Below are 19685 nucleotides of genomic sequence, written 5' to 3'. Positions count from 1 at the left end.
CCCCTAGTCATAGCATAAGGAGACTTGGTGTAATTATAGTCTGATGCTGTTGTGGAAGAAAGAAAACATTAACACATCATTTTTTCCCTGCAAAGTGAAAGAAACATCTAGAAAGTTTTTGAGCTACTTTCTGTGTCAGTTACTAATAACATATGTGAGTTTAAATAAAGTATTGAAAGCAACTTTTGCCCTCTGATGATAAAGGATTCTTCCATGCATTTCAATAAGGTATTTAACTTTTCCTTTGGCAGCGGGTAGAAAAATCTCTCTTCCAATGTGCATGAAGCTTTGACAATTGTTCTTCAGAAACTGCATTGTAAATTAGGAATTAGAGTCCAGGGACTCTGGAGAAGACCCTATGCCAAGAACCTAAACCCCAAAGACAAGATTTTCTGAATATGGTACCAGTAGATTTGGAGTTAGCACTTAAAATTGGTTTGAAAAGAGGTTGACTCCTAGGCCACTCTGCTTGTCTCACCTATGGAAACAGAAACTAGAAGACTGTCTGTTTTTTTCCCTACTACATGAAAAGAGATCAAATAAGTGACTACAAAAAGCTATATTCTTTAATTATTCGCTTTCTATTATGTTCTCCAATTTCATAAGATTTACCTGCACCCCAGGCAAATCACATGTGTAAAAATCAAGGGGTTATTTTAGGATGGAAACATACATCAGAAGAGAGAAATGTTAGAAATGTCAAACTACTATTTCTCTTCTCTGGGCAACTCCTGATTGCTGGGCAAGCCCGGAGAGGGGATCTTTGCACAAGTGGGATGGACTTGCTTTCCTTTTTCTTCATCAAGAAAGCCCAAGTCCCGATTTGAGTCTGAAGGTTGAATTGTACCATAGCTAGTAATGCCTCCCAAGGGTCCAAAGGACAGACATGGATGAAATAGTAACACCACATCCAAGACAATGTGAGGCAGTGGCTATTAAAAATGAGGTGACTTCTTCAAACATTCAAAAAGCAATCAGGCAATTTGGGTCTATTTCTATATTGTATTTCTTTTCTGAAATAGGCGTCAACTTTACTAGGCTATGAGCTTTTGGAAATCAGAGTCTATGTCTTATTCATTTTTGCATCTGTATTTCTTAGAACAATCCCTAGCACATGTGTATATTCAATACATTATTAGACAGAACTCATGCCTGGGTCCTAGAGAAAAGGAGAAGAAGGGAGGGACAGACTACATGTTCCAGTTCACACATGGGACCCCGGCTCCCGGAGAAGATAGTTTCATCTCCTACATCCCAGGAGAACAACATCGTCTTCCTGCTTAGCTTCAGGCATACAAGTCTGGTTTCCAGGAGCTCCCAGGCACCTAGAGCAGCCCTGGAGGGAGAAGGTAGAAAAAGTCCCACAGAGGCAGATGGCAGAAACAGTGGAAGTTTTATGTAACTAAGCAGAATTCCTCATGGCTCTAAGTGGGAGATCTGCTCCAAAATTCTTAGAGGTAGATAAAGTTTTAAAGGGGCTGAAATATCTGGGTTATTGCTATTAACATAATTCCTTTGTAGTCCTGTATTGTGAGATCTCAGGAAACTTCCTGATACTTCAAAATAGAATTATTGTTACTTCCTAGATCCTAGACCTCCCCTATGGCATCAGTTCAGAGAAGCATTAAAAGGGCATGTAAAATTTTTTTTCTGATTTAAAAACCAGCAGGTTAAGCCTGTATTAGAAAGAGATTAACTTTGTTGCCACATATTGATATTGGCTGGACTTATCTGCTCCTAATTATGGAATCCTGGCTTCTAATTTACTTGGGCCTCATTGACCTGAGGACATGTAGACTTAATAACGAGGATGGTTCTGTCATCAAATCCCGGATGCTCTTGTCATAACATCGGCTTTCCTTAATCGGTTGTTCCCTAACACCAATGCCACTGATTGCAATATAGAGGGCTCGAAAAATTCAAGAGTCAATTGTTTCATGAATATTGATTTGTGGGCAGACTGTTGATGGGAAACATTAATAAAGGAGTCTAGGAGATTTTTTATTTAAGAAAATCTAATCTATGCACATCAAGTTTATAAAACAAGTGATTGCTAAACAATGTTTGATCATAACAAGATTCTCTGCTGATTACTAAATAGAGTAGAAATACAATTCAAACTTTTAAAGTAGATTTTGTACAATAAAATAATACCCAACTCTTATGAAGGTAGTCAGATATAAACCAAAAAGAGTATCAAAAAGTACATAAAACATCTAATAATATTTCGAAAATATTAAAGAAATGCTATTTTTTTCTGTTAGGCACAACATTTTCTTGACTCTAAAATGCTACCTACAATTTAAACATGGCATTTAGAAAAAATAAAAAGAAATGTTACCACAAACATATACATATATAATGCTGCCGTAAACATATGCAAGTGATATGTATTCTGTATTTAGAAACAGTAAATGTGTAAATATGCACTTATTAGAATCTAGGACATGTCAGATTAACTCTAGGAATTGTAAAAAAAAGTAAATAAATAATTATTCTATATCTTAAATGGAAAGACTAAATATGATATCATATTTTTAAAAATTAACCTAAAAAAGCAATGGCGGAAATAAACACTAAAGAAATTTGCATAGAATCTGACAAGCTAATGCTAAAGTTTACTGCAAATAATAGTCTAGAAAATTTTGAAATTTGGGAAAAAATCCTGGGGAAGAGGGGAGGATACCCTAATAGATTACAATTAAATTTTGAATAATAGATTCATTTTTTTAAGCAATGGATAGTCACATAGATGAAGGAAACAAAACAAAGCACAGAAATGTGTGTGTGTATTAAGAATAAGGAAATTTTGTATATGATAAAACTGATATTTTAAATCAGGCAAGAAAATTCAGATTATTTACTAAGTGGTATTAAAATAACTAGGCACTTATTAAGAAAAAATAAAGTACTACATCACAGCATATTAAACTATTACTTTCAAATGAATTAAATGTATAAATGTAAAAAGCTAAAACTATAAAATTTCTAAAAGAAAGTATAGAAAAGCAAATTTATAATCTTAAGATGTAGAAGTCCTTCCTAAATGTGACTGAATACCAAAAAGATAAAATGAAAAGAGTTGAATGATTTAACTATATAAAAATAAAAAATTTGCCTTCAGAAAAAGACACTGTAAACAAAGTTAAAAGATTAAAATTAGAATAAGATAATATTTGCAATATACACCACAGATAAAGACTAATATCCTTTTTTTCCCTTTTTCAGTTATTTTAGGTAGAATTATTACAGCTTGACTGCACATATACATTCTATTGCATGTAAATACATATATACAATATACTGCATTTTTTTAAGTTTACATATATGTACTGATCATTGTTTCCAAGAAAAGATTAGAGCTTTAGCTTTTTAAACTTACGTAGTTATTAAAGGAATAAAGCCAACCACAAAATAAGAATCAATAAAATGCAGTAGTCCAATCATAAAAAGACCAGTATTCTTAATAAAGTATTTCCACATGCAGAAAAATAAGAACAGAATGCAAACAATACATAGTAAAAGAATTGCAAATGGCTAGAAAATAGATGGAAAGAGTGTCAAACTCTTCATTAAACAGAGAATTACAGGTTAATGTAATTAAATTCTATCTTTATTTTCCCTTTCGGCTCATCAGAATGCAAAAGATTAAAAAAAAAACACTCATAGTCGGTAAGGATGTGGAAAAATGGGACATTATACTGCTTGTTGGTGTCGTAAATCTACTTCTAGAAACATGTCCCACATAAATACTTGCTGTCTTGCGGTTCCCCTGTGGAGGGACAGGACTGACCACCCACCCACACTTGGTGAGATGTCTAGAGGCCACACAGACACCCAGAGAGTCTGAAAAATTCATTACTCACATAATGAGCTTTCTGGGAACACAGGGCAGGCTCCCAGGCAAATCTGAAATGAATTGTGAGAGCAAAGAAAAGTGAGTTTGGATTTTTATTGTGGGAAGGGAGTTCCTGTGAGTGAGCCGGGGGTTGCATGTTCTGAACTTCCCACTGGCACCCAGGAGGGGAAAACGTGGGCTTCCTATCAGTTCCCCTAGATGTGGACAAGAGAAAATGCTGATGTGAGGCTTGAAAGCTTTGAGTAATTATTCATCGCAAAGTGGAGCCAGACTCTTTACTTTGAAAAATAAAAAAAAGTCTGAATCACTTTGCTGTATACCTGAGACTATATTTCAATACATAAAAAAAGAAACAAAACCAAATACATAAAAAAGAAACAAAACCAATTTATTTTATATTTCATACATTTGTATTTCATACAAAATAAATAATTTCACAATTGTTGTTGGAGGAAGTAAACAAAACAAAACACAAGAGTAGGTGGAGATGTAATGGAGGATGTATTCATAGAATTCAGTAAATGATAGAGCCCAATTTTGGACACTCCTGTGGTTCTGTGTCTACCCAATTCTCTCCTGACATTGCAGTCACTTCCTAATTGTGGCTCCTCTCTCCTTCTCCTGGTCCTCCAGGCACCCCTCCAGCACAGGGAAGTTAGCTGGCCAAAGTCATCTTCTCTCTCTGGCAGCTTCTCCTTTTTGTGTGTATTGTTTCCTTCCCCCACCAGAAGCTCACTTCTCTTTCCTACGTGAAAAGTCTGTTAGCCCTGACATCTCTCTCCCTTGCTTAGGACTCCCACCACCCAGATATGATTGCATGCATTTTTTTTTTTTTGTATTTTTTAACAAGATGTTTTAAAACAAATTTAGAAACACATAGAATATATACATATTTGTGAGTTTGGGATCTGTTTTACATTTTGCTTTTTTTGCTTTAAGATTATAGCATCTTTGTATGATTAATTAGCCTGCCATACAGGAAAATAAATCGTATCATAACCTTGTTGCAACCACAATCAGATGAAAAGACTTCATCAAGCAGAGTTTAAGTAACTTGCCCAAAGTCTGGGAGTTTGTGTGGAGAAGCTACAACAGATCCCATGCAATCTGCCCTGAGGGCAAGGTTGGAACGCCCTGTGCCCTGCTCTTCCATTCGGGGCAAGTAATTACTGAGAAAACTGTCCTCCATTGTTTGGGAATTAGTTTAGGGATGTTTGGAGAGTGCTGCTAGATGTTTCTGTTATTCATGGCATCCCTGGGTTATAACTGCCTCCCTGCCTTGGGGCACTGATTGGCAGTGACCTGGAGCTAACCTTCTTCGGCTATTACTGTCTGCCATAGGGGGGCACTATCTGATCTACTTTGTGCGAGACTCTGGAATCAGCATGGAAAATTCTTCTCAGACTATAAACAAACAAACAAAAGTCTAAATTTAGGCTGTCAATGAGAAATATGAGTACTAACCCCAGGTATGAGCCCTTCTAAGGGAGATTTGTTTTTATTGTTCTTATCATTTTGGTTTTATGTTTACATATAAAATTGTCTTACCATCATTTAATCAGCTCAATAGCAGCAGGTCATTATTTGGAAAACATTAAATGCTGCACAATGTCTGCACTACACTCTCCTTTTCCCCCCTTTGGTATGTATTTAATGAGTTACACTCATGGCATAGTATTTACTTTGGCATTATGTATGCACATATAGGTGAACCGAAGGAAGGAGCTCTTTGTAAAGATTGATAATTTGCACATATAGACATGCCTTTTGTTCCCCAAATTGACTACAAAAAATGCACACATAATTCATGTTATTGTTGTGTACTACAGTACAGTTGTAGCTAACAACTTTAAGCTCTGCGTTATAGCATTGTTTTTCTGAGTACAGCTCAGTTGTCAAATTTCCCTCCAAGGCTGCAATGTAACTTACGTACAGGCTATTAAGCCCAGGAGCAATGTTTTGGGAAAAAAAAATTAGTTTGACCATTTTTTTAAAGCTCAAAGGGGGAAAAATAAATTTGGAGGACTTTTTTTTTTTTATTGCTATTCCTTTGCAACTTTAAAGAATAGTTTTGCTACATTGTGTGATTTATGCATCCACGTAGGGAACAAAAACAAGAGGTTCTTTTTTTTTTTTAACAAATAACTTTGTCTTTTCAGAATAAAATACTGCAGAAGAAATTCATCTATAGTTGATAACTAAAATATTTTATTTGGATGTAGTTAGAGAGCACTGATTTTATTTTACAATTAAACAATTAGAACAAGTCACAGAGAGCTCAAGGGATAACTTATGTTTATTACCTGCTATGAATTGTCATGTTCAACATCTCTAGGAGGACCTCTGATATCTAGGGCTGAATGAAGCCAAGAAAATGACAATTTGTATCTCAATATGCTTTTGTTTTTATGCTAATTTGCCAACCTGCTTTTATACTGTTAGCTTCTACTAGAAATTGCTTAGATGAAATGGACTCAAAGCTCCGTTCTTTTCTCAAGTTTGACATAAGGATCACTTAGGGACTACTTCTTATCTGTGGGTTTCATTTAACGCTGTCCATCAAACACCACCCTTAAGCTGAACTAATCCAAAAATTCTTTGAAAAATAGAACTCATAAGCATAAAAACCTAAGCTATGAATATTTGCTTCCCTGGTTTAATCAACTCCATGAAGGAGTGTTTTCTAAACTCAGGGTTGTTTCAGTGGGAAGATGGTGAGCTTTCCTTCTCAGTTTACCCTATGTGTGCAGGGAAAAATGATTTAAGAAACAAAATAAGAAAGGAAGAAAGACCAGTGTCTGTTCCAATCTAAACACTCTAAACTCAAAATTTTCAATTTATTTCTCATTTACGTTAGTGTACGACCTTGACTGAATTGTCAGAGCTCATGGGGAACAGAGTGAGGCAGTCTGAGAGGAGTAGGGTTCTGAAGCGCAGGGAACATGTCTCCACTTCTGGGGTGACAGGCCTCCCTGAAAAGATAATTGTATAATTTCTCTGCTATGTGTAATCAAAGGTGGGGAGGAGGGAGGTGAAAAGATAGATAAGTGGTAAAGGGGAAGGGACTTGAGGACAATACAGGATCCTTAGTCCTTCCTTCTTCCCTCCTGCCCTTCCTCCCACTCTCCCTCCCACCTTCTCTTCCTGTCCCCCTTCCTCCCTCCCTGCCTCCCTCTCATCCTTCTATCCTTCCTTCCCAGAGTAGTCCACCTTTCACTGTTGGAGAAAGCAGGGGACAACTTTTGTACATTCAATGATAGGAACAGAGTAGATTAGACTTTGTTCTGAGGCTCATTTTTCACTATTTGTATCTCAGCTTAGACCTAAAAATATTGAACTGATTTCTTAATATTTCTCTGCCTCTGAAGGTACATTATTGTAGAAATTGTGATATAAAATGATATTTCTGTGTTTTTTCTAAAACTTCATTTTTTTTTTATAGAGGCATTGGTTTGAGAATAGAGGAACATCATTTTTAAAAAATAATGAATAACATCTGTTGTTATTTCTTATTTCTTTTAATCAGTCATCAATTCATTTATGAAACAAACATTTACTGAGCGCTTACTAGGTACCAGCCAGCCACTGCTTTAGGCTCTGGAGATTTAGCAATGATAGCTACATAAGTAACATTTTCATTGTCTCATTGTTTCCAAAGGGGAAAGGTTGGCAATTGGGGCATATTTCTGTTAGGCATTCTTTGTGTCAAAGGATAGTCTTAGTCATTCCTACTCAGTGAACAGGGGAGGACCAAGCTGTGTTTATTGTGAGGACCCATGTGGCAATAAGGGAAGCAGGGATGTTCTAGGAATCTAAGTACGGGAACCCTGTGTCTAACCCTAACCAAGGCTGGGACTGAATCTGAGGCTGCTGCAGGGATTTAAGCAGCTGGACTGACTGACGCCCACACTAATGCCCCCCGACTCATGTGCTCCGCTGGTCTTCGCTCCTTGTGCGTGACCATCTTCCTACTGACGCATTCTGGCATCAGCATCTTCTCTGTTTCCGTTCCCCACCTGCCCCCCATAGCATCTGGCTTTGCAGGCCCTTTATTACTTTGGCTTGCCCAGTTACTTTCAGCTTTAGCTCTTGCTGCTCACTTTTTGATTCTTTATTTATTTCCAAGAGGGAAACTCTGGTTAACTCAGCTAAGTCCAGCTTTCCTCTGCTTAGGCAGGGCTATATAGAGTAGGCTTCATCATTGGTCCCCCAAGCAACCCTCTGCCTTTGTGTATTTCTGCCTGTGGCTCAATCATGTGTCTGACTCTGGGACGTGGAAGGAAAGGCTCCTTCCATGACACAGAACAGGAGTGCCTAAGGTCATTCCTCAGTAGGGAAACCCTAAGAAGGACCTGGGGCTAGCTAGTCACAGTAACTGTTGAATAAATAGTATAAGAAAGATTTCTGTCTATTGTGGAATGGGTAGGAAATATTTGACATTTTAGACAAAAATTTGGTCCATTCACTGAAAATGTAATCAAACAGCCTTGGGCTGTAATACAGAGTTCATTGAGACTTACTTTTTTTTTTTTTCCTGATTAACTGTCAATATACTGAGGCATCTACTTTTCTGTATATATTCACATGAATATGACTGAAAATGTCTACAAAATTGGCTTGTGGTGTCATTTAAGTGATGCCTGGAAGGTGCTTAAATATCTTTTTAGAGAACAATCAACTCTTTGAAGTTCTATCATTAGAGATAGTGTGCTGAAGAATTCTTGATTTTCCTTCTAGTACAAATAGATACGGAAGGATAAGGTCCAGCTTTGAGGGCACCAATATCTGCCTGGAATATTCCTTGCCAGCCTCATTGCATGGCTTGTTTATTTTTTAACATTCAGATTTCGGGGCAGTCATTTCTGATCACCCTAGTTAACTAGGTCCCCATCTTATTGTCTGTTTCAGGTATTTTCTTCCTAGAACTTATCACAGTTTGCATTTATCTTTTTGTTTACAACATGTTTATTTATGTCTCTACCACTAGAATAAAATAACATGAAGGTAGGTCTCTCAGCAGTTTCGTGAATGGGCCTGTCTCAGCTGAGTGCCTGGCACAAAATAGCATGAATGACTTATGGAATCAATGACTGAACACAAAGATTGACCCAAATTTCCTAGAGACTTGGGAGCAACTGGAGGTAGAAACAGACAATCGAGTGAGAGGTAAAGGAGTGAAGTCATCCTTTCCGATTCTCAGTTTCCCCAAAACTTTTCACATTTCCTCCAGGCTGTTCAAAAGCATATGTTCTCATGGCATAGGTGCCAAAAATTGTTGGCCACTTTTAAGTCATGAAGTCAGATTTCCTAAGAATGACTACAAAACCTAATATAGTTGTTGACTTAGTTAAGTGCCCTCCTAAGGACGTGAGAAAAAATCCTCGCCTTACCTTATATTCTTGTAGAATATTCTTGTATAAGATAATTTTAACACACATGGGAAGAATATTCTCTTGCCAAGCTATGCTCAATCATGTGATATAGCTAATGATTATTTTAAGTAAAATTTTGTAGAGAATTAAATCTCACAAATCAATTTTATTGTGTACGAAATGCCTAGTATATGCTGAGAACTGTGCAGGCAATTTAAAGAGCTTGTTGTCTCTGCCGTCAATTAAGCTGACTGTGCTTTTTTTCCTAGTGGGATCCAGTGTGCAGTGGTTGCAAACTGTCTTCTCTTCGGTAGTGTATGCAGCCTGTTACCTGTATGGGTTGCCCTAAGGGACCTTGAAGGCAGCTCTTTCCAGTGGACATTCATGTCTGGCATACTGTCCCCAACCTAGTCTTCAGATGGGTATGCATTGTGCCTTTGGAAAGCCCCAGGGCATAGTGGCCAGGGTCCACTTTGGCCAAGTCATCATGTCCATCTGCACCAAGCTGCAGAACAAGGAGCATGTGCTTGAGGCCCTATACAGGGCCAAGTTCAAGTTCCCTGGACACCAGAAGACTCACATCTTGAAGAAGTGGGAATTTACCAAGTTTAATGCAGATGAATTTGAAAACATGATGGCAGAAAAGTAGTTCATCCCAGATGGCTGTTGGGCCAAATATATCCCTAATGGTGCTCCCCTGGACAAATGGTGGGCCCTTCACTCATGAGAGTCTTGGTGCTGTCCCCTCCTTACTCATAACTACCAATAAATCCTACCTTCCTGTCAAAAAAAAAAAAGCTTGTTGTCATTTCTTGTTGAAAAAATTAATCAAACAATTATAATATCATTTAGTAGAATCTAGAATTAAATATCAAAATGAGCATATACATAATTTGTGGATTAAGAAGTCAGAGGGCAAAAGAATGAATGTAGATTAAAATTGTTACAGCAGAATTCATTAAAAAAATTAAATTTGACCATTCTTTAAATGGAAGGTTTTAATTTTCCATGGAATAGGATGGGGTAATCCTGTTGAGGCCTATGATGGTCAGTTGAACCTACTGTAGTTTCAGATCAGGGTCTTCTCTGAAATATATATCCAAAGACTCCAGCCTCCTATACTTAGAAAGGCCTAAGGGACTCGATCTCTTATTTCACCCGGCAAGTCAGATTGCCTGAATTTATGGCCGTCTGTTAATTTCCCTTTTGTTTTCTCCTCTGATCTTAATAAAACCTTTGGCACTCCAGCCTTGTCTCAGCTAGAAACAAGGAAAAGGTATGAGTTTTCTCAGATTAGGCTGATATAAAATAAGGAGAAACCCCACTTGTGTACTCAGAACCAAGATGCAGCTCTGATCTGTGAGAGAACCCCAAGGGGAAGGTGATTCTCAGCTTCAATTCAGGGACTCCATCTGGCTGTCCTTCCCCATCTGTGTTCTCAGTGATGTTCCACCTGAAAATGGCTACTAAGCTACCCACTTACAGGGAAGAGGAAATTCAACTTTGTGAGAAGGTTGCATCTGTCAGATACCTCAGTATTTTAGTTGGTAGTTAATTTTATTTTTATATTATTATTATTTTATATTACTTATATTTTTTTATAATTTGATGATATTCCAGAACATTTCTGGTAAATTAATTTCACTTTGCTTAAGAAGCTTGTGGCAACAGAGTGTGCCAGGTGAAGGTGTATAATTGAGTGTGGGTCTGTATGCACAACACATATGCACCCATATATTTCAAAAATATGAAATTTGAATAAAATCCCAAGTATTTTGATACTGTGATAATTAGAAAAAATAACCTATATGGTTTTAGAAGAGTTTAGTGTTCTTGAATTCTTTAACCACAAAGTATTTTCTGATGTTTTCATCTATAGGCTTTTTGAAAATGATCTGGTTCCTTTGAAATTTCCCATGCCTACTTGTTTATCAGTTTGACATAAAGTAGATGGATTTCATTATAACATAATGAAATATAAACATAACATGAACAAATTTGAAACTCTGTATGAACAATGATAAGTTGTAAGAAAACACCACTGTTCATTTTTCCTTCTCCTCAAGATGGAATTAAATCAATAAATTTTACACTATTGATTTAAGTGGGATGTTATTTTAAAGTTCCATGTGTATAAGATGTGCATGACCATGTGTATATGCTTGCCATCAGGTTATTGAACAACCAAAGTGACAGTTTAATGTTTATGCTTGAAAGACAGAGATATAAAATATTGCATAAATTCATAAAGAGTAGAAGAAGTTAACTCTTTTTAACTAAATCAGTAAAAGAACACATACTACAAGAACTTCTTTAAATGACTTTAAATATTTTCTTGACTAGTTGATCAAATCAAACCATTTTTTTTTTACATGGATCTAGTCTGTCTAAATGTAATAATACATCAAAAACTTGATTATTTATAAGTTGATTATTGTCTTAACCAGCTGATTAACAGCTTCTTACATTTGCTTCAATGATCAAAATGAGTTCACCATTTGGTGGTTATTTGGGCAAGATAACGGTCAAAATATATGTCCAGAAAATATTTGATCTACTGGTCACAAGACTTAGTTTCCTATGGATTTCCAATTTCTTTTCATGTATACCTCTTCTTCATAAATCTCAGGGTGTCTTCCTCGCTGGCAATCCTTTTCTCCTTTTGTAAATCATCTGAAGCTTGATTCATAAAACTAGATATGGTTCTATCTATAACATGACAGAGCAAATTTGTAAAGAAAACACATCTGTCAAATTGCTGATTTAGTACCTCAAAGACTGATATGGGTGCTTTGCTGAGTTCTATTCATGACTCCAAATTTAGCAAAACCCATTTGTATCTGGACAAAGTCTAAATCTAAATTTACTTTGTTATTTCTGATTTTCTTTCTTGGCATGTCTAGGCTCATTGGCTAAAACAAAATTCATGCATTTTTGCACCAGAATGGAGGCTTCTGTTTGTTTTTGCCAAAGCCAATACGTAAAGGCATTCTTTTACTTCACACATTCCTGTATTTCAAAAAGCAGTCAGACATGCTTTTGAAAATAGATTTTTTTTAAGTGTGTGGAAACAGAAAGAAATCTTATGAACCGATTTTCACTGACTAACACTATTCTATTAAATGTTACCAAATGATATAATTGATTGTTGATAGTGAAGACATTAAATTTCTGTGAAAAACTTTGTAGATGGGAGGGCTAAGAGACTTCTTTAATGCCAGTAGACGAAGTATCCTTGGCACAAATCTGGCTTTGAACAAACTCTTGCTGCCTGAAGCTCTTTCCCGTTTAGGACACCATGGTCTATGAGAATCAACCCAGGATGAGAGAGGATTGGCTCCCCATAATTTTATTTGACCACTAAAAAAAAATACATGCTCCAGGACCCCTACTTTACCCCACTTATCCTAAGGGGAACTTGAGCGTCCTGTACCAGGATTTGTGTTCATTTTTATTGGTACAATTCAATTTGAGCACAGAATGCTTCTTTTTCTTTTTTAAATTTTGACCATTTTGATAATAAACATTGAATTGATCATCATATGATCACCTTGTTTAAACTTTTCCATTGAAATTTTTGAATCAGTTTTCTACCTCAGAATAAGCTTCTTTGTTCAGAGCTGGGATTTACTTTTCTCCCCTTCCCAGGCCTTGGTAAAAGGCTTGTCCTTAGTCACAGGCAGTTTTCAGAGACTTGTTTCAGCAGCTTAGATGGTCCTTGTATTGTGTCTCCATTCAGATAAACGAGCACCTCTCTTGTTTTTGTGACCTCACCCCCTTGCTGCAATTCTCTGTTCCAGTTGTGAAGTCTTATACACCCGTTCAGGAAGTTCTGCTTCAGAAAGGTTCAATGGATGAGGCCCTACATCTTCTTTTCACCATAGAGCTCTTGATGTAACCATTGCCTTGAGTGCTCATCACAACGCTTGTAGTCAGACATCACCTACTACTATTTTCTAGAACATTCCTGATATGTACTGTTGGCTGTTGGTGGTGCTCAGAGACCCAGACTTACAAAAGCAACACCGTTTTATGGCACTGGAATCTCAAAATGTGGATTACTATAGCAGGGGATAAGAGTGTAGAAAACCTATACCCAGCCTTACGTGCCTCAAGCCAGAATGTGGCAAACTTCATTCTTACACATAATGCCTTGTCCAGAGTAATCACAGCTCCTGCCACCTGCAAGGGCTGGGCCATACTCAGAAGCACATTAGCACTTCGATGTTGGTGACCAGTACGTGTGTCTCTCCACACATCCTAGAGACCATGCAGCTAGGATGGTGGGTGATCTCACCCCATCACTAGATTACCAACAATAGTTGTCTCTACTGTAAAAGGGCAATTTTGCTTTAGTATCCAGGCCACCTGGATAGGCCTGTGCTGTGTTCTGAGTGAATTTGTGTTTGTTTCTGGAAATACCAATTTCCACACAACTAGTTTACATGTATAGGTTTTTATGTTTTGTTTCTGTACTCAGTGTTTAGATCTCGATAACCCTAAAAAAATCCCAATTTAAAAAAGTTTAAATGATTTTAAAATTTTTATTGCAATTTTAAAGTTTACTTACCATTTACAGTTATTACAAAATATTGGCTATATTCCCCATGTTATACAATACATCCTTGGGCCTCTTACATTCAATAGTAAAAACCACAATTTTAATAATTACTTATACTTGCTAAAAGTAATGGAAAGCCAGTGTAGAATGCCTCAATCCTCAAGGTTCTCATTGGCGAGGCAGATGTGTTACCCAACCTCACAGCTTAGCTAAACAAGTTTTCATTATTACAAACTTCCAGGCTGGCATTTCTTGACACCAGGCAGACGTCAGGTTAAATAGTTTCTAATGGAGGGTGCTGAGTTTTGATGTTTGTCAGTCTGGCAGTGATGGATTCAAGACCAAGGAGACTCATTAAAATGCAGCTTTGGTCCTCAATCAGCTGTCAGTTCTCCAGCATTCATGGCAAAACCCAAAATGTCTTCTGGGCTTGGCTGGATTCTGATGGATTGGGTTGCCCCAAAGTGGAGCCAAGGTACATGGTTTTCACATGGCATTGGAAGGCATCGATCACTCCAAATGAATGCTATGTATAGAAATCAACCGCATTTAGGGTAGAATCATTCCCAGGAAAGCTATGGCCAACTGTGATCATTTAGGAACATAATCTGATAATGACAGCAGTGTCCATGAGGTTGAATGTCTTTATTGTTAAAAGCCACAGATATTTTGAAATAAATGTTCAATTCATTGCATTTCAGATTGGCCAATAAGCACATGCAGGAATGCAGTAGCAATATTTATGAGAGTTAAATCTTAAATACAGTTCATTCAATAAATGGAAAGCAGTTGCCTAAATATTTCCAAAGACTATTCAACAATTATTGTTATAGCATCTGTTCTGGGAACGGCTGTGTATCACCCATCTGTTTGGTATCTAAATCTAATTTCTCTTTGTGTTATATTATTTTATCATTGCTTTAGTGTCTGAATTTGTACCTATAATATTTGGTTTAAAGAACTCTGTCTCCTATCCTAGAGTTGTTAATAAAAGATAGATGATATTTTCACACCCTTTGATATGCAATTTTATTTTCTCCTATTTCTGTTTTTTCACATTATTTATTTCCTTGTTGCATATGCCAACAAGAGTGATTACTAGGAAGTATATATATCTTTATTCCACAGATTTTAAAGTTGGTGGGTTACAGAAAATATAAAGCATAATGCCTCTAATATTTGTTGGAGATATTATTTCTAAATGGAAGAAAAGAAAATGATAAAACATAGATAGCAGTGAAGAGATCAAATGAAAGAATTAATACTGGGCTTTAGAAAGACTCTATGTTTTCATTAAATCTCAGGGTTAGCACCAAATTTATTTGTTTACTGTGGGCTCTTACAGAAGGACATGTTCAATTAACAAAAATCTAAATTCTAACATTTTCTCTGGCTCCCTCATTTTATCTTATACAAGTCAGTAAACTTTAACAATAGAAAATCTATTATGTGGAAATTTATAAACTTCGTTTTTCCTTTCATACCACAATGATTCAACATGACTAGAGAAAAAATGGTTTATTAAGCTCAATTAAAAATATTTTGTAAATTTTTTTTATATAAAAACAGCAGCAAAACAAATTAAGGTCAAAAAAATTAATTTATGGATGTTCTGTGATATATGCTGAATATAATTATTTTTTGTGGTCCAGGATCTCTTGTAAACCCCTGAAATTTAGAGTTTAAATAAAATTTAATATAATTTTATTATCTAAATATTCTGTGTATGTGTTTCCCTTATGTATGAGGTGACTATGTTTATTACTATTATTATCATTATTATTATTGAATTAGTTATGTCACAAAACAAAAGATATTTAAGATACAGCATGCATTGCAATCATTTACTTCACATTACGTTTGCTTAGTGAGTCCTTCATGAATCTCTCAGTGCTCTGTTCAAGGACTGTTTATTCTTTGTCCTTGAGTGTGAGCACACAGAGGTGGGAAAGAGTATTATTTCTCTGTTTCAAAGATGTGTGAGATTTGTAACACCATATGTGAGAGAACAACCTTTTAATGAAATGGCCATGATCTGTTGTTATTTAGTTTAATTTTTACCTTTTAAGTGGAAAAAAAAATTGGTGCACATTTATTCCCTCTTTGGATGTGCATTAGTTACTATGGCAACAATTTCATTGGCAGAAACAGGGTTTTCAAAGACTCATACATATAATACAAACTTAATTTAAGCATTGGATTGGAATTTATACCTTTGTAGTTAGAAATAAAGACAGTCACGTAAAAGTTGTTTCCTAACATGGAACTGGGGCCATGGCAAGTGTGATCTTTGCATATTTATAAATTCATGTTTCCAAAGCAAGGGCCTTAATAGGTACCTATACAGGGAATTGGGCTTTAAATTGTGAAATTTTTTTAAAATTTATTACATCAAATTTAAATACCTTAGGTCCATTCTTTTTTATTTTTTTTAACCTTCTAGACTCAATATTTTATTTTGATCTAAAAAAATGTGACCAATTTTTATGGTAGCTCATAGAGAAAAAAATGTGACAATGAATATATATATGTTCATGTATAACTGAAAAATTGTGCTCTACACTGGAATTTGACACAACATTGTAAAATGATTATAAATCTATAAAAAATGTTAAAAAAATGTGACCAATTTTAATTCTTCTTCACACATTTTTTTTTTTTTCTCTAGAACCAGTCTGAAGTTATAATTTTCTGTCACTGGCAAGCTTTCCTCAGCTAGTGGTGTTGGATCCAATTTATTCTTCAGGGCTGGGTTAGATGTTCTGTATTGTCAGGAATGGATGACCATTCCTTAGAGAACTAAACAGTCATGACTCCCAGACTAAGCTCATGACATGCATGAAGTAGGCATGGAAAGGAGCAAGAAAGATTTTTAAGTAGGTTTCTTTTATAGATTCAGCTTATAACTGAAATAAGCCAGAAGCATTCCAGACATCAGGAGGTTTCAGTGAGCTGTTATGGTCTCTCAGAAGCTTCAAGAAAAAGTTCCCTTTTCTCTCCTCTCTCCCGATGGCAGATAGAGGGTGAAATGATTAATAACAGCCAAGCTGGAAGATGTAGCTTAGTGTGAAAGTCAAATGGACTAAAATCCCAGGACTGGTTACAATTACTCGCCCAGTTGCAGAAGATGCTTGACGCCAGCTGGCTCCATCCATGAAATAGCAGCAGGGTTGGTGTTTTTCCTCTGGGAGCTAGCACCTTAGAGGAAGGAGAGAGAAGCTGATCTAAGCACTCTCAACTTTTTCTTCCCGATTCAGCTAACAGGAAAGTCACACCACCTCTGGTGAGGCAGAGTGAACACATATGGTGGACAGACCACCTGGATGGAAAAATTAGGGGTTGGACAAAAGCTTCCCCATAGTAGTAGCTACAGATTCAGCCTTCTTAGTCTTTGTTATTGTTTGATAACTCTCAGCTTGTTTTTCATGTCTGTATTCCACCAACATGAGGAACCCTGACATCTTTCAGGACTCCTCTTCCTGGTTCTTATCTGTTGCCTTTCTACCTCCATCCAGCATCCCTCTACCTCTATACTTATTGTCCGCTTGCATGACCAGTGGTCGGCACTTAAAGACTGCTCTGTCTTCACTCTGGGCTCTCTCCCGACCCTGACCTACATCCACAACTACTATGCCAAGTGCCTGCCCAGGGTAATGCGCTATCTGCTCTCTCTGCACTTAAAAAAATGAAGTATAGTTGATTTACAATATCGTGTTAGTTTCAGGTGTACAGCAAAATGATTCAGTTTCATATAGGTATATTTCAGACTATTTTCCATCATAGGTTTTTACAAGATATCAAATATAGTTCTCTGTGCTGTGCATTAAATCCTTATTGCTTATTCTCTGCACTTCTTGAATTGGTAAGCACTTCTGGAGAAAGTCACAACCAAATGCCAATTACTTAACCTTAAAAAATTACATTAGTAATGCAATGAGTGGTGAGGAAGCAGAGTTTAGTTTTGACTGAAATGCAAATTTGGATGAGCAATCCTTTATTAGTATTTTACTGCTTCTCTGTTTTAAAAATAACATCCCATGTAGTGATGGCTTCAAAACTTTCTATTTTTTTGCAAGAAACCAACCCCATCATTCCCTAAGACGATTTCACTTTCTACTTTATCAAAAGTTTAAAACTGTCTAATTTAGTCTCTCTCAACTGTCCTTTTTGCATCTCAGGCTTTCCCCCTATATTTCCTTTTATGTTCTTCAGTTTAGAAGTGACTGTCTGTTGTCTTAAGGGCAGCCCATTTCTCTGTGCCTGTCCTTCTGTCCTGCTGCATGTTTGGGGGACCTCATTTCCTGTTAGCTCCCTTCCCTTTTGCTTCTTCCCCTTTGCCTATAAAAATGTCAAAATTTTAAAATGTCCCTTAAATTCTTCTGTCTTCTCAAAAGAACCTCTTCTTGTTCAATGACAAATTCCCCAAGATTATTCTAGTTTGTTTTTTTAAATTGAAGTACACTTAGTTTACAATATTGTGTCAATTTCCGGTGTACAGCATAATGTTTCAGTCATATATGTACACACTCATATTCCTTTTTATATTCTTTTTGATTATAGGTTACTATAAGATATGGAATATAGTTCCCTGTGTTATACTACAGGACCTAGCTGTTTATCTATTTTATATATATAGTAGTTGGTATCTGGTAGTCCCGAACTCCTAGTTTATCCCTCCTCCCTAACCCCTTTCCCTTTGGTAATCATAAGTTTGTTTTCTATGACTGTGAGTCTGTTTCTGTTTTATAAATAAGTTCATTTGTGTCATTTTTAAAGATTCCACATGTAAGTGATATCATATGATATTTGTCTTTGTCTGTCTGACTTACTTCACTTAGTATGATAATCTCTAAGTCCATCCATAATGTTGCAAATGGCATTATTTCATTCTTTTTTATGGCTGAGTAGTATTCCATTGTTTTGTATATGTATATGTATATGTATATGTATATGTATATGTATATGTATATGTATATGTATGTCTATATCTATATCTATCTATCTCACAACTTCTTTATCCAATCATCTGTTAATGGATATTTAGGTTGCTTCTACATCTTGGTTATTGTAAATAATGCTGCTATGAACACTGGGGTGCAGGTGTCTTTTCAAATTAAAGCTTCCTCCAGATACATGCCCAGGAGTGGGATTGCTGGATCATAGGGTAAGTTTATTTTTAGTTTTTAAAGCAGTCTCCATACTATTTTGCATAATGGCTGCACCAAACTACATTCTCACCAATGGTAGGAGGGTTCCCTCTTCTCCACATCCTCTCCAGTATTTATTGTTAGTGGACTTTTTAATGATGACCATTCTGACTGGCGTGAGGTGATACCTTATTGTAGTTTTGATTTACATTTTTCTGATAATTAGCTATATTGAGCATTTTTTTATGTGCTTATCAGCCATTTGTATGTCTTCATTGGAGAATTGCTTGTTTAGGTCTTCTGCCCATTTTTGGATTGGGTTGTTTGTTGTTTTGTAGTTAAGTTGTATGAACTGTTTATATATTCTGGAAATTAAGCCCTTGTCAGTCACATCATTTGCAAATATTTTCTCCCATTCTGTAGGTTGTCTTTTTGTTTTGCTCATGGTCTCCTTTGCTGCGCAAAAGCTTATAAGTTTAATTAAGTGCTATTTATTTTATCTTTGCTTTTATTTCTATTGCCTAGGTAGATTGCCCTGGGAGAACAATTCTAAGATTTATGTCAGAGAATATTTTGCCTATGTTTTCCTCTAAGAGTTTTATAGTGTCTTGTCTTATGTTTAAGTCTTTAAGCCTTTTGGAGTTTATTTTTGTATATGGTATGAGGTTGTATTCTAACTTCACTGATAAACATGTGGCTGTCCTGCTTTCCCAACCCCATTTGCTGAATAGACTGTCTTTTTTCCA

General features: G+C 36.2%; 1 non-coding gene across 1 annotated transcript; it reads left to right on the top strand.

The window, feature by feature from the left end:
* Positions 1-9463: 9463 nt before the first annotated feature.
* Positions 9464-9598, top strand: LOC116662847. Its single transcript, XR_004318937.1, has one exon. It is a non-coding gene; the product is annotated as a small nucleolar RNA SNORA70 (small nucleolar RNA).
* Positions 9599-19685: the final 10087 nt, after the last annotated feature.

The sequence above is a fragment of the Camelus ferus genome, chromosome 3 (genome assembly GCF_009834535.1).
Source record: "Camelus ferus isolate YT-003-E chromosome 3, BCGSAC_Cfer_1.0, whole genome shotgun sequence".
Classification (NCBI taxonomy): Eukaryota; Metazoa; Chordata; class Mammalia; order Artiodactyla; family Camelidae; genus Camelus; species Camelus ferus.
This window is presented reverse-complemented; position numbering and strand designations above follow the sequence as displayed.